Consider the following 9,552-nt stretch of genomic DNA (forward strand, 5'->3'; position numbering starts at 1 on the left):
GCCAAATAGTATTCCAACTGTATACAAAACCACATTTGTAAACAGAACCGCATTTTTTTTTTTTTAACGATGACCGGTAAGGGGATCTTAACCCTTGACTTGGTGTTGTCAGCACCACGCTCAGCCAGTGAGCAAACCAGCCATCCCTATATGGGATCCAAACCCGGGGCCTTGGTGTTATCAGCACCACACTCTCCTGAGCGAGCCACGGGCCGGCCCGAGAACCGCATCTTTTTAATTCATTTATTAGTTGATGGACATTTGGATTGTTTGTTTTTTGGCTATTATGTATAATGCTGCTATGAACATTAATGTACAAGTTTTTCTGTGCACATATGTTTTCATTTTTCTAGGGTATATAGCTTTTTTATTTTTTTGTGTGTGACCGGTAAGGGGATCTTAACCCTTGGCTTGGTGTCGCCCGCACTGCGCTCAGCCAGTGAGCGCACCGGCCACCCCTATATAGGATCCGAACCCCTGGCAGGAGCGCTGCACTCTCCTGAGTGAGCCACGGGGTTGGCCCTTTGAGTGGAATTGCTAGGTCTTCTGGTAATTCTTTGTTTAACCTTTTCAGGAACTGCCAGACAGTTTTCCAAAGCAGCAGCATGATTTTACAAACCCACCATCAGTGTCTAAGGGTTAAAATTTCTCCTTTATTATCTACCTTTTTGATTATTTGCACCATATCTTGGCTGAATTATGTAGAATTCCATAGGCAGGTTTCCAGGAGAGTATACAGTTAAAAGGATATCTTTTTGGTGTTGAGCTTGCTTTTTCTCTGGAAATGGATGTTATTAAATTATATGGTTAGGATTTGTCATAACTGAGATATTACTAAAAATCATTAATATCAGTTAAGGATTTTCTTGACCTTACACTGGATATCTTAGCTTGTTTACTACTACAGAGAGTCACTCGTTTAAAACCACTCTGCTTTTGGTCAAAATTAAGTGGAGGTAAAAAAAGGACTTTGTTATATCTATGCCACCCAAGCATCTTTGCTATTTTTATTATTAGAGTTAAGCCAGTTGATTCAGTTGAACATTTCTTCTGGTTTTCTAGATTAGTTAGCTTCATTTAGTATTGCGGTATCAAGGTTGGTTATCATAGTTAAAGAGCTTCCCAGTTACCTTGGCTTGCAGTTATCAAAACTGTTTTGGAATAGATTGGAATGGTGCTTCTAGTTTTTGTCATATTTCTTTTGTTCTTAAAATTTTTTTTTTTCCTTGAGAGGGGGGTGTTGCTGAGGATGATTTTATAAGTTAAAGGGGGTACAGTGCGCTCTGTGAAACTGGGAACATAATGGAAGTAATGTGGGGATTTTGCCAGTTGATGAGTATGTCTATTCCAATTATGCATTCTGAGTTGGGAAATAACAAGTTGGACTTGGGGACCCACTGAACCCACTGTGAGACAAACCTGAGCTAAAACTCCATTGATCACCTGACCTCCATAAGCCCCTATTCTGATTAGTAGACCACAGTGACTTTTTGGGTCTCCTGGAATTAGTGGTAGTTCAAAATCAGTGCCTAACCTTGCCTAGTAATCCTTTTCCCCCGTACATAGTCACTCTGATAAAAGGTCCTTTTTGGGGAAGGCTGGGAGAAAGATGAACAGTACAAATTTTGGGCAGTGTAGCAGGATTCTTCCTCAAGGGGACCTTGCCTCCCTTTCATTCAGTGGGTTCTGGTCTGTAAAATGACTCATATCCGGGAATTGATTGAGATGTGCTCTTTTTTTTTTATGATTCAAGTTAGGCTTTTGTTCACTTGATCTAAAAACTCTTTTGTTTAACATCAAGTAAGAATTTAGTCGACTTCACATTTGTTTCACATCTAGGAACACTATGATCAACCAGCCAACACCCGAGGTCTCTGGGAATCCAACAATTCTGATTGCTGCTTTGGCTCTGCTATGGTGTGAAAAGGTGATGCTATTAATGACTAAAACAAAAGCATAGAGACCCTTAGTTTTACTTTTATATTAATTAGGTCCAGGCTTTAATGGAGTATTGGGTAGTTTGAATCTTGTTAGCAGTGCTCCTTCATACCTAATGAAGCTTAACTTTTGTCCTCTGTTCTCAATCCCCTTTAAGCTGCTAATTTAGTCCAAGGAGGAAATGAAGACTTTGGAAACTCAGAAAATGTTGACATTTAAACATTTACAGGGGTGAAAGATTAACCTTTCGCCCCTATTCTTCAAGTTTTTCTTAGTTTATATGGGGCTTTCTTCATGTGCTAAAGGGCTGGTGTCAACATTTGCATCTTAACCTCAGTTTTCATGGGTTTATAATTTTTTTTTTTTTCATGGGTTTATAATTTATCCACAAAGTTTTTTCTAGGCTTGTGACTAAAGTATTTTTTAAGCCCCCTCCCCCGCAAGTGCCTTTTTTTTGGGGGGGGGCTGGTGTGGGATCCTTATTCTTGACCTTGGTGTTATCAGCACCATGCTCTAACCAAGTAAGTTGACCAGTCTGAAAGTACATCTTAAGAGTATTAGAGGGGCCGGCCCGGTGGCGCACTGCTACAGTGCGCCGCTTGAGAGTGTGGCGGCGCTCCCGCCGAGGGTTCGGATCCCACATACAGACTGGCCGCTCACAGGCTGAGCGAGGTGCGGGCGCAACAGCGAGGGTTGCGATCCCGTTGCCAGTCCCGGTCCGGTACGGGCGCAACACTGAGGGTTGCGATCCGTTGCCGGTCACGAAAAAAGACAAAAAGGAAAAACAAAAAAAGAGTATTAGAAACATGTTTCACTTTGTTTTTATAAACTATATGTCTTTAAAAACAGGAAACCTAACTCTTGTTTGTTTTTTAAAGTGTCCATTTGGTTTTTTACTTCTAAAAAAATCATTAGTAGCAAGAGACAGGGTAAACAGTTTATTTTTTTTAATTTTAAAAAATTTTTTGCTGTCTGGCATGGGGATCTAAACCTTTGATCTGGGTGTTTTAACACCATGCTCTAAGCAACTGAGCTAACTGGCCAGCCTTAGGGTAAACAGTTTAAATGTTGGCATAAAAAATGGGCTTTTAGGGAGGGATCTTAACTTACAATTAGTTTAAAACATTCTTTTCCAGCCTGCAGGTGTCTCTCTCTTTTTTTTTTTTTTTCTTTCCTTTTTTTCGTGACCGGCAACGGATCGCAACCCTCAGTGTCGCGCCCGTACCGGACCGGGATCGGCAACGGGATCGCAACCCCTGGTGTTGCTCCCGCACCTCACTCAGCCAGTGAGCGGCCGGTCTGTATGTGGGATCCGAACTCTCGGTGGGAGCGCTGCCGCGCTTCCCAGGCGGCACACTGTAGCAGTGCGCCACCGGGCCGGCCCATGCAGGTGTCTCTTTTAAGTGACAGTTTCCCATCCCCAGTGACTGAGATGTTAATAAGCATTCTTCTAAATAGTTATTGTATATCAAATATCAAGTGACACACTGTTTTACTTAGAAAATAGATAAATTAAAATACCATGTAGTTAAACTTACATAATTTGGACAGAGAAGTTGTAGGGAAAGTGAAGGAAAATGGTCAGGGCCCCTCAGATGTTCAGAATCTTGCGGAGCATTTGATGTAAATAGGCACGTGCACCCAGGTGTTCCTTGGTTATTGTCTAATGTAATTGTGCATGTGCACACAGGTATCCTGGGTTATGACTTAAGTATAAAGGACAAGAGGCTCTGATCCATGGTGCCCCCCATCCTTGGGGGGGCCCATGGGTAGGCCGCCCTTCCTCCTCCTCCACCTCCTCCTGCTGCTCCTGCTGCTGCTGCTGCTGAGGACTAAGCATGTGTTGTCTGCCAATGGCTCCTGGGATCTTTCCCAATTACCTAGCGTGGACCTGCGTGTGAGGGGTCTGGTGACCCAGTCTGTACAATGGGTTGGAAGGGTCTGAGCCCTAGCCCCGACAATACAAATGGAAACTTAGTATAACTAAAATAATGAAGCATTTTGGCTTTAGTTGTGAATTGCTTAGCCATACAATTAGCATAGTTATTGCCTCAACCCAGTAACTGGCATAGTTGTGTAGCTTTACAGAAGAACTTAACATAAAAGAGTATGAATTTACTATTCAATTTAAGGTTTTAGGAGAAATAAAAAAGATGAGGAAAAATAATAAAAATACAAGAAGAAATAAGTACATTGCAAAACAGAAGAATAGGAAATAATCCAAAGTTGGAAAATTAGGGTTGGCCCATAACAGGTTAAGAGGATTAAATGTGCTAATATTGAATCCCTGGCCCATGTAGCAAGTGTTACCTAAGTGCTGGTTATCATCATTATTGGTATAACAGCCAGTAAATAAATAATACATAAAAAAACCAAAAACTTTTTAAAAAGTTTTATTTCAAAATAATTATGAAATCATAGGAAGTTGCACAAAATGTACAGGGAGGTTCCATCCATGCACCCTTCACCTCTCTTCCTCCAGTGTGTGTGTGTCTTTGTGTAATTATAGTACAATATTAAAACCAGGAAAATGACATTCCACTGAATTTATTCAGATTTCAAGATATACATGCATCATTTGTGTGTGCGTGTGTATGTGTACACTTCCAAGCAATTTTATCACTTGTGTAGCTTCTTGTAACCATCACCACAGTCAAGACGTAGAACTATTTCATCACAAGCCTCTTTTCTGCTATTCCTTTGTAGTCACATCTACCTTTTCTCTCCTGAAACTCTAATCCCTGACAACCATTAATCTGTTTTCCATCCCTATAATTTCATTATTCCAAGAGTGATACATATAAAAATGGAGTCTCATAATATGAGGGTTCTTCAAAAAGTTCATGGAAAAATTTGTATTATCTTTCGGTTCTCTTTTTCCATGGACTTTTACCCTCATATACAACCTTTTGAGATTGACTTTTTTTTACCTTGGCATAATTCCCTTGAAGTCCATCCAACTTATAGGTCATTCCTTTTTATTGCTGTGTAATATTCCATGGTATGGATATACTACAGTTTGTTTAACATTCACCCATTGAAGGAAATTTGGTTTGTTTCAAGGTTTTGGCTATTATGAATAAAACTGCTATGAAATTTTGTGTACAAGTTTTACACAAGCATGTTTTTCTTTCTCTGGAATAAATGCTTAAGAGTTAATAGCTGGGTCATTTAATAAGTATTATGTGTATTTTTAGTTTTAAAAGAAACTGCTAAACAAAAAAGGCCTTACCTTTTTACATTCTCACCAGCAATGTGTGAGTTCCTCTACATCCTTGCTTAGCATTTAGCGTTGTCACTGTTTTTTATTTTAACCGTTCTGATAGGTGTATTATGAAATCTCATTGTGGTTTAAATTTGTATTTCCTCAGTGGCTAATGATGTTGAACATCTTTTCTTGTGCGCATTACCCATCTTTATTTCCTCTTCAGTGAAATGTCTGTTCATGTCTTTTGTCAATTTTCTAATTGGAGTTCTTTAGATTGTCTAATTTCGAGTCCTTTGGCAGATATGTGGTTTGCAAATATTTTCTTCCACTCAGTAATTTGTCTCTTCATCCTATTTACAGAATCTTACAGACTGAGCAAAAGTTTTTGATTTGGTAAGGGTTCCATTTATCAATTTTCCTTTCATGGACTGAGTTTTTGGTGTCAAGTCTAAACTGCTTTCTTAGCCCTAGGTTGTGAAGATTTTCTCCCTGTTTTTTCCTAACAGTTTTATAGTTTTATGTTTTGCATTCAAGTTCTTGATTCATTTTGAATTAATTTTTTTATAAGGTGTGAGGTTTAAGTCAAGGTTAATTGTTTTGCCTGTTGATGTCTAAGTGTTCCAGCACCATTTATTGAAAAGGTTTTTATTTTCAGTTTATTGAATTTATTGAATTGCTTTTGCACCTTTGTCAAAAGTCAGTTGAGACATATTTATTTGGGCCTGTTTTTATCAGCTGTGAGGGTTAAATGTACTAACATACATAGAATGTCTCACCCATAGAAATGCTATATAAGTGTTGGTGATTGTTATTATTACATTACAATAGCAAATAGGTAATGAGTTTTATTGTTTTTTTTAAATTTATTTTTGAGGGGTTAATAACTTCTAAACAAGCATTTGGATAAACTCAATAGCCATTCCTATTTTCTAATTTTAAAAACAATAGTTTTTAAAACATGTTTAATTTTGGTAAAATACACATAATAAAATTTTCCATCTTAACCTTTTTAAAAAAAAATTTTGTTTTTTCCTTTTTTGTCTTTTTTACTGACCGGTAACGGGATCGCAAACCTCGGTGTTGCATCCGCACCACGCTCAGCCAGTGAGCGGGAACCGGTCTCCACATGGGATCCGAACCCTCGGCGGGAGCGCCACCACGCTCCCAAGCAGCGCACTCTCCAGTGCGCCACCAGGCCGGCCCTAAAAAAATTTTTTTTAAAAAAAGATGACTGGTAAGGAGATCCCAACCTTTGACTTGGTGTTGTCAGCACCACGCTCTCCCAAGTGAGCTAACCGGCCATCCCTGTACTGGGATCCCAACCCATGGCCTTGGTGTTATCAACACCACACTCTCCCAAGTGAGCCATGGGCCCGGCCCCATCTTAACCATTTTTAAGTGTAGAATTCATTAGTGTTAAGTGAATTCACGTTATTGTGCAGCCAATTTCCAGAACTTTTTTTATCTTGCAAAACTGAAACTATATGCTCATTGGACAACTGCCCATAACCTGCTTCCTCCAGCCCCTGGCAAACACCAGTCTACCTTCTGACTATGAATTTGACTACTCCAGGTACCTCATCTAAGTGGAATCAGATAGTATTTGTCCTTTTTTTTTTTTTTTTTAAAGATGACCGGTAAGGGGATCTCAACCTTTGGCTTGGTGTTGTCAGCACCACACTCAGCCAGTGAGCAAACCGGCCATCCCTATATAGGATCCGAACCCGCGGCCTTGGTGTTATCAGCACCGCACTCTACCGAGTGAGCCACGGGCCGGCCCAGTATTTGTCTTTTTATGGCTGGCTTATTTCTCCTAGTATAAAGCCCTCAGGATTTATCCATGTTGTAGAATGTACATTCCCCTTTTTTGGGAGGGGTGTCAAACCATTTTATTGGTGAGGGGGAGTGTTCTAAGTGCTGAGGAAAACAATGAGATCCATGTCCTCCGCTGGCCTGGGATCTCCCCAGCCTTGCAGTTGCCAAAAGGTACCTTTTTTAAGGCTGGTATTTGAGTTGCTTCCACCTTTTGGCTATTGTGAATAATGCTGCTGTGAACATGGGTGTACAACTGTCTCTTCAAGACCCTGCTTTCCATTCTTTTTTGGTACATACACAGAAGTAGTACTCGTGTATCGTATGGTAATTCTGTTTAATTTTTTAAAGAACTGTCATCCTATTTTCCACAGTGGCTGTGCCATTTTATATTCCAACCAAAAGTGCACGAAGGTTCCAATTTCTGTACATCCTTGCCAATATCTGTTATTTTCTGGGGTTTTTTTTGTGGCTTGTTTTTGGTAGTAGTTATCCAAATGAGTGTGAGGTGTTATCTCATGGTTTTGAGTCGCATTTCCCTCATCCTATAATTAGTGATGTTGAGCATCTTTTAATGTTCTTGTTAGCCATTTGTATATCTTCATTGGAGAAATGTCTGTTCAAGTCCTTTGCTTTTTTGGGGGGATGGGGGGGTGGGGATGGTTAGCTAGTACCAGGATCCAACCCTGAACCTTGGTGTTTATCAGCACCATGCTCTAACCAGCTGAGCTATCCAACCAGTCCTTTGCTCATTTTTAAATTAGGTTGTTTTGTTGAGTTGTAGCAGTTATTTATATATTCATATATTAACCCTTTACCAGATGTATGTTTGCAAATATTTTCTACCATTCTGTGGGTTGTCTTTTCACTCTGTTGATTATCCTTTGATGCACATAAATTTTTAATTTTGATGTAATCTAATTTATCTGTTTTTGCTTTTGATGTCACATACAAGAAATCCTTTATAAAGCTTTCTTTCCCCCTATGGTTTTTTTTTTTTTTTTTTTTTCCTTTTTGTCGTTTTTTGTGACCGGTAACGGGATCACAACCCTCGGTGTCGCTCCTGTACCGCGACCTGCCATGGGATCACAACCCTCGGTGTCGCGCCCACACCACGCTCAACCAGTGAGCGGACCGGTCTCTTTTTTTTTTTTTTTCCTTTTTGTCGTTTTTTGTGACCGGTAACGGGATCACAACCCTCGGTGTCGCTCCCGTACCGCGACCGGCAATGGGATCACAACCCTCGGTGTCGCGCCCACACCACGCTCAACCAGTGAGCGGACCGATCTCAATATGGGATCCGAACCCTCGGCGGGAGCGCTGCCACACTCCCAAGCGCCGCACTCTACCGAGTGCGCCACCGGGCCGGCCCTCCCCCTATGTTTTATTCTAAGAGTTTTATAGTTTTAGCTCTTATGTTCAGGTCTTTGCCATTTTGAGTCGATTTTTATAGATGGTGGAAGATCAAGATCCAACTTCATTCACGTTGATATCCCAATTTCCCCTGCACCATTTGTTGAAAAGACTGCCCTTTCCCCATTTAATAGTCTTGGTACCTTGTCAAAAATTATTTGACCATATATATGATGGTTTATTTCTGGGCTCTGTGTTCTTTTCCATTGGTCTATATGTTTGTCTTTATGCTGGTACTACAATGTTTTTGGTTGCTGTAAATTTGTAATAGGTTTTGAAATCAGGAAGTGTGAGACGTACAACTTTGTTCTTTTTCAAGATTGTTTTGGCTATTTGTGGTCTAGTATAGTTTTTAATGGTAAAGCACCAGAGGAGTTACATGATAATAAAGAACAAAACAATGTTCTCTATGATGATGATTTTATGTTGCTTTGTTCAGTGCAGTGAAATGTGAAACAAATAAGAGGTACAAATTGTGGAAAAGAAGATATAAACTTATTATTTACAAATGCTATGATTTTATACCTACACAACTAAATCAAAAGGAAAAAACTGAGAAATGATTAGAAAGAACAATTCAGAAAGTCACTGGCTAAATGAAAAACATGAAAATTAAATAATTCCTGTATATCAGCAAGGATCATTAGAAATAGGAAAAATTGACTCCCAGTTATTATAACTTCAAATATATGAAGATGTGACAGTGGTGAATGAGAGTTTAACTTTGGTGGCCCATAGTCTTTTATATCTTGGGGTTAATTCACACCCGGGAATGGTAATTAAGGCCGTAGGCCTGAACTGGAACTGTATAAAGCTGAGAATTGGAAAGAAAAGCCTGTTTATGAACTAGGACTAGTAAAACAGCTCACCAGTCCAGGACACAGAAGTGAGTCCCTTACTTTGGATTGTGGCTATTAAAAAGCCACCTGCAAGAAATGGAAGCTCAATCTTGTGTGGAAACCCTGGGTAGCAAAACTAGTGTATAAATGTGTTTGGAAATGCTGAATGTTATAGTGCACTGGCAGAGGCAGCTATTAAAGAATCACTTAAGGATGGCTCCTTAACCTTTGAAATATGAGAACTCTCCCAAAGATGAATGTGAACTCATACAAAACTTAGCACCTTGGGGCCGGCCCGGTGGCGCACTGGATAGTGCGCCGCTTGGGAAGCGCGGCAGCGCT

General features: G+C 40.0%; 1 protein-coding gene across 2 annotated transcripts in view; it reads left to right on the forward strand.

Moving 5' to 3' along the window:
- The first annotated feature begins 1,904 nt into the window (after nt 1–1,904).
- The window catches only part of TLK2 (tousled-like kinase 2), a 96,518-nt gene continuing 88,870 nt past the window's right edge, over nt 1,905–9,552 (forward strand). For both annotated transcript variants that reach the window (XM_008588912.1, XM_008588914.1), the window contains exon 1: nt 1,905–1,927. The gene's annotated coding sequence lies outside the window, so the exon portion shown is untranslated. The remainder of the gene's footprint in view (nt 1,928–9,552) is intronic.

The sequence above is a fragment of the Galeopterus variegatus genome, unplaced genomic scaffold (genome assembly GCF_000696425.1).
Source record: "Galeopterus variegatus unplaced genomic scaffold, G_variegatus-3.0.2 Scaffold5101, whole genome shotgun sequence".
NCBI classification, from domain to species: Eukaryota; Metazoa; Chordata; class Mammalia; order Dermoptera; family Cynocephalidae; genus Galeopterus; species Galeopterus variegatus.